Below are 6,298 nucleotides of genomic sequence, written 5' to 3'. Positions count from 1 at the left end.
GGAAGGAGTTTTAGTACCACTGGTCAGTTTGAAGAACATTCCTGAGAGGTGACCGTTTATTAATCCAAATGTTCGAGTACGCATGCGTGGGCTTGACCAGTGCTAAAAATAGCCTGTTGCTGGGCAAGGTAAATGGTCATTGGCATGGAGGAAGGACAAAAGGGCACGCTGACCACGAGGCTGCATGTTCATACAAAATGGAAGCCAGGGAATACAAAATGGCCCCCGCTCATTTGGTCAAGTTAACGATGAAAAGTTTGTGTAGCTGAGCTAAATGCTAATTCAGTTGCTACCCAATTACGACAGACGGCCCTTTTAGCATTTAGCTGAAGCTACCACATAATGGAAGTAATCAGGATACTCATCATCAATATTAATCATCATTATCTTCATCACTTCTGTATTAACCATTTGCTCATTTTTGGCAATAGCTCGTTTGGATGGGATACAGGCCGTAATACATACAGAGCATAGGGTAGGACCACATTGGATACATAGACAAAAGAAAAAGAGTATTCCAATAATCATACATAGGATAGTCAGTAATTTCCAACCCCAGGTACTAAGCAAAGTCCAGAACCAATTTGAAAATGTCCATGTACCATTTTCGGGGTGGATTTCAGCAGCAATTTTGTGCAATTTGGAAATGGCATCATACACAGAAGGCGAATTATCAGGAACATAAACACAACAACTACTTCCGATAATGCGGCATGCACCCCCACGATCAGCCAATACTACATCGAGAACCATTCGGTTCTGAAGCGTTACAATTCTGGTAATTTGGAGCTCCTCAGTTAAATTCCCCAAAGCAGAGGCAGTTTTATTAGTGACAGCTTCCACAACACGTGTTAGCCGTCGTATTTTCCTGCTGTTTAAGGCAGAACCAACAAAGGAGAACAGGCCTAAATTAAAATCTACATATTGTTGTAAGGAGGTGTCAGTTTGGTCCACATTTTCAATCTCTATTGTTCTCTTAACCCTATGTAATATAAAATCATGATACAATACAAAATCATTATGATACATAGGCGGAGCAATAAATACAGGGGGTAGTACAAAAGATATATAGCAAGTTCCTAACCAACCAAGGGGAAGACGATAATATCCTTTATTACCACAAATAAAGTAAGTGTTTCGTGAAGCTACAAAAGCAATACCACTTGGTGTGTCAAATGTGAGGGTAGTATTACATTCGCTTTTCCCCACTGGAATTGTTCCCTTATTTCTTACACAAAGGTCAGCTTTAGTGTCAATAACCGTAATCACATGTAGACTAGACATTTTTATAAGTCTTTGATTGGTGAAAACACGAGGTGTAGATACATTGTCCGGTCGATATTCTTCCCACTCAAATTTCGTTCCTTCTGCCTGTGGATAACCATCTCTATCATTGTAACAGACTTTATTCAATCGAAAAAGTAGTCCACTTTTTGTTGGCCATCTTAGGGTAAAAAGAAGAGTGTACCAAGCATTACAAGACCCATTATGTGAGAACGGAAGAGGAATAAGCGGAGTTCCTCCTCTCTTTTGATGTCCAGGCAACATTCCACATACCCAACAATTTGAAGTGTTCGTCATATTATGGGTGTGATGCAGAATTTGAATGAAGCTATTATTCAAGTAAGTCTGTCTATGTCTCTCTTCATGATAAGGCAGAGAAAAATGGAAATGTTCAGATGGAATTGGAGTGGTAGGCAGTAAATATTCTCGTGCAGGAAGCAATCGTTCTATAGTCCAAGCTATTACTGCTATTACCACTATAATTGTAACAAAAAGAACTGCACCCAAAATTCTTCTGTTTCTCAGTGTCGTGGGTGCCATAGTACAAAGAACAAAGTTTCAAAAACCAAACTTAAAAAAAATAAAAATTGAGTACTGAGAACCGAGGCTGCCGCTGGTTTCTTCTCCGAGATTCAAGACGGGTGTCGCTACACTAGCCAAAACTGATCCCCCCCCCCCCTTGATATTCCCGGCTTCCGTTTTCATAAACCTCGGAACGGTTACTCAACCAGTCTTGTACCCAAAAAATTATTTTCTTGACCGTAGATTATATTTCGCTTTACCACAAGCAGTGTGGTCCGGGAAGGCTCCCTCCGACTCACGAAGCGTAACAGCTGGGCTTTTCTCTGCATCCAAGATGTCTCGATAATCAGACAGCACCGCAGGGTTCACCAGGTCCGGTGAAACACGACGGCAGTGAGTTGAATGTATCCACCGCTTCTTGTTCGTGACTCGCACAGCCATCCGAGTTGCCAGCAACACCTGTTTAGGGCCACTCCACCTCGGCTCCAAACTGCTGGCTCGCTCAAACACGCGGACCATCACGTGGTCCCCAGGACGAAGATCATGAGCCTCTCCAATGGAATTGTCGGGGAGCGCTTCTCGAACCTGTTGATGAATAGCAAGTAAATCATTTGTTAATCGTGCCACATAATCGTTCATCATTATACAAGGCACATCATGTATCAAACGAAGCTTTGGAACTCCCCAAATATTCATGGGCCTTCCGAACACCACTTCATAGGGTGTGAGGCCAGATCGGGAATGTGGCACTGATCTAATAGACAGTAATGCCAAAGGCAAAGCGTCCGGCCATTTCAAAGACGTGGATGCCACGATCTTTGCTAGCTTCAACTTCAAAGTTGCATTGTATCTTTCTACTAGACCTGCTGACTGCGGGTGGAATACAGCGTGAAATTTTTGATTAATCCCCAATCCTTTCAGGACATACTCCACTACTTTCCCAACGAAATGAGGACCATTATCATTCCACAAAAATTTACAAACACCATAGCGTGGGAAGTACTCTTTGAGTAACACCTTAGCTGTTGTCAATGCCGTATTATCCTTCGTGGGGAAGGCCTCAATCCATTTACTGAAAGCACACACCACCACTAGGACATATTTGAGGTTATTACAGCGCTCAAGCTGGATGGTGCAGTAGGTGGAACAAACCCTCCTTTAGGAGTATAAGTCCCTTTAGCAGGATTGTACTGTAGGCATATCAGACAGGTCTGCACTACTCTCTTAGCCGTGCTAGCAATCTCAGGATGCTCCCAAACTCGAGTGAGCAATTTAGTAATTGCAAGAGCTCCAACATGTGCCAGCCCATGTGTCATTTGAACCATTGCTTGCAAGTAAGCGGCAGGCAATTTCCATCTCTCCATGTCTTTACTACGCCAGCAACCCTCATCATCCAACACTCCCTCCGCTGCCCAGGTTGCAAGTTCTGCTTCAGATGCTGATTTTTGTATGTCTAATATTTCCTCTCTAGCATCATGCCATCGCTCAGCTTGTGATCTCACCACATACATAGGAGAGGTGTTTTGTAACATGGCAGTCTCTCTCGCTATGCGATCTGCAAAAGCGTTTCCTTGTCCGATTTTGTCGGTCACCTTCTTATGTGCACTGCATTTGATTATCACTACTTTCTTTGGACATAGCAGTGCATTCAGGAGGTCACGTACCAGCTCTCCATGCATGATGTGTACTCCATGTGAGGTCAGAAACCCTCGTTCCTTCCAGAGTAGGCCAAAATCGTGCACTACTCCAAAAGCGTAACGGCTATCAGTATAGATATTTACACATAATCCAGCACTCAACTCGCATGCTTTCGTTAAGGCTATCAATTCAGCTGCTTGGGCCGATTTTTGCGGTATTCGTGCTGTTTCTACCACTGTCTTAAGTGTCGTGATCGCATAGGCTGCGGAAGTCGTACCATCTGGTAACTTCAAACATGATCCATCAACCCACAGTTCCCCATCTACATCTGGAAGTGGTGTATCCTGTAAATCGATACGACCCTTTGTTTGTTCTTCAGTCAGGAAAACACAATCATGATGTTCTTCCTTCTGGGTCTCAGCAACAGGATAGGGCAATAAAGTAGCAGGGTTCAAAGTGGCGCACCTCTTCAGTGTAATGTGTGGCGCCAACAGTGTTAGCTTGTATCCTGTTAAACGGGCGCTAGTTAGATGCTGTGTTTTCGTTTGATTCAATAAAGCATCTACCGCATGGGGAACTAACACTAACAATTTGTGTGACAAAACTATTCCCTCACTCTGTCGTATGGCTAATGCTGTTGCTGCAACTGCTCGAAAACATCCAGGCAATCCTCGAGCCACAGGATCGAGTACTGCTGAAAAGTACGCGCAAGGTCTCTGTTTATCTCCGTGTGACTGCACTAAGACTGATAATGCGCACCCATACTTCTCATGTACATACAATGTAAAGAGCTTCGTATAATCTGGTGTACCTAACACTGGTGCAGAACAAAGGGCTTGTCTTAATTGCTCAAAAGCATTCTGACATTCATCTGTCCATTCAAGGGGAATTGGTGCAGTTTTGGACAATAACGCTAACAAGGGTTTTACAATGTGCGAAAATCCTAGTATCCATTGCCTACAAAAGGACGTCAAACCAATTAAGGCACGAACATCTTTCTGAGTGCAAGGGACTGGCGTATCTAAGATTGCTTGAATTCGATCTGATGTTAATGCACGTCTCTCCTTAGACAAAAGATGACCGAGATAGGTCACCTTTGGTCTACAATATTGCAACTTCTTTCTCGAAACCTTGTGATGATTTTTAGCAAGAAAAGAAAGTAGGGAGAGAGTACTCTCCTCACATTGCTCCTGCGTATCTGCTGCAAGCAAAATATCGTCAACATATTGAATAAGAGCCACCCCAGACTGTAAGTCGAAAGAATCAAGCTGTCTTTTCAAAGCCTGACTGTAAATACTAGGGCTTTCTGTGTAACCTTGAGGAACTCGACAAAATCTATATAATTTGTTATTTAATGTGAAGCCGAACAAATATCGACTATCAGGGTGAATGGGAATCGAAAAGAAAGCATTTTTCAAGTCGATTACCGTGAAGGTAGTGGCTGTGGGTGGAATCAAAGTGAGTAAGGTGGTAATATCAGACACCACCGGATACTGTGGTACAACTATCTTATTAATTTCTCTCAAATCAATAATAAAACGATAAATCTTAGTGTCTGTGTCATTCTTTAGGATCGGAAGAATTGGACTGTTACAAACATTATAGGGAACTTCCTCCACCACCCCTGCCATTATCAAGTCATTCACAATATGTGTCAAAGCTATTTCGCCTTCTCTGGAGATCTTGTACTGGGGGACACGAGGCAAAGACGCTCCCTCCTTTACAGTGATACGTACAGGAGGAATAATCATTTGTCCCACATCAGTATCAGAAGTGGCCCATAAAGTACTTGGAAGAGACGCTAACGCATCGGCCTCCTGCATGAGACACGATCTCTCAACCTCTGGGTAGTTCTCATTCAAAATAACCCGTACCCCTTCAGGGGCACAGCGTATAGTTGCTCAAAAATGTTTTAACATGTCAAGTCCCACAATATTATCTGGTGTGTTCGGGGATAACAAAAACGGGCATGGGGCAGTGAATTTGTCGATATGAAATGTAAGGGGTTGAGACAATGGGCTAAGAGAAGATGTTCCATCGAACCCTATTGAGGTAATTGTTTCGCCAGACAGGGGAGCCCTTGGAACCAAGTGTTTGGACAGAGCGCTACGAGTAGCTCCTGTATCGACCAGAAACTGATCAGTAGAACCCAAAACATGTGCTGATATATATGGACCCCTTTGATCGACTGGTACTTCAACCGATTCCACACCCCATCCTACGCAATCCTATGCATAATTATTATCCTGGGACTCGATAAACTCCCCTTCAACTATCTGATACTGATTCCGTCGATCAAAAGTATTATGATCCGCCTGACCACGACCCCTCGCTTCAAGCCTACCTCGATCATTCGCTCCTCCTCTCGGTCTTGAGTAACTATTCCGTGACCTTCCACTTCCACGACCACGCTGATTACGCTGTTCTCGAAGCGCCGGACAATCTGAAGCCCAATGTCCAAACTGTTTACAGTATGCACACTGATCCTGAGAAATATCAGTACGATTAGAAGACACACCATACGATCCTCGTCTACCCCTATCATTCCCTCTCGGCTGTGTCGCATAAACCTGAGCCAACATCACCTTCGTCTTCAAATCCTTCGCTTTCTTATCACTACTTTCTTTAGCCTCTAATTCCTGTCGTTCATAATACTGAGCCATAGTTAATAAAGAAGCAGGGGTTGCCGTGGTCCATGAACTTTCACTAGTTTTTAAACGTTTTGCAATCTCCGGTAGGAGATTAGCCACGTACTTATCAACAAACAAATGCCTGCCCGTATCCTCTGTTAATAATTGGCCACTGTAATCATGAAATGCTTCCTCAAAACGTGAAAAGAAATCAGAGACCGATT

The sequence above is a fragment of the Lissotriton helveticus genome, chromosome 4_1 (assembly GCF_964261635.1).
Source record: "Lissotriton helveticus chromosome 4_1, aLisHel1.1, whole genome shotgun sequence".
NCBI lineage: Eukaryota > Metazoa > Chordata > Amphibia > Caudata > Salamandridae > Lissotriton > Lissotriton helveticus.
This window is presented reverse-complemented; position numbering follows the sequence as displayed.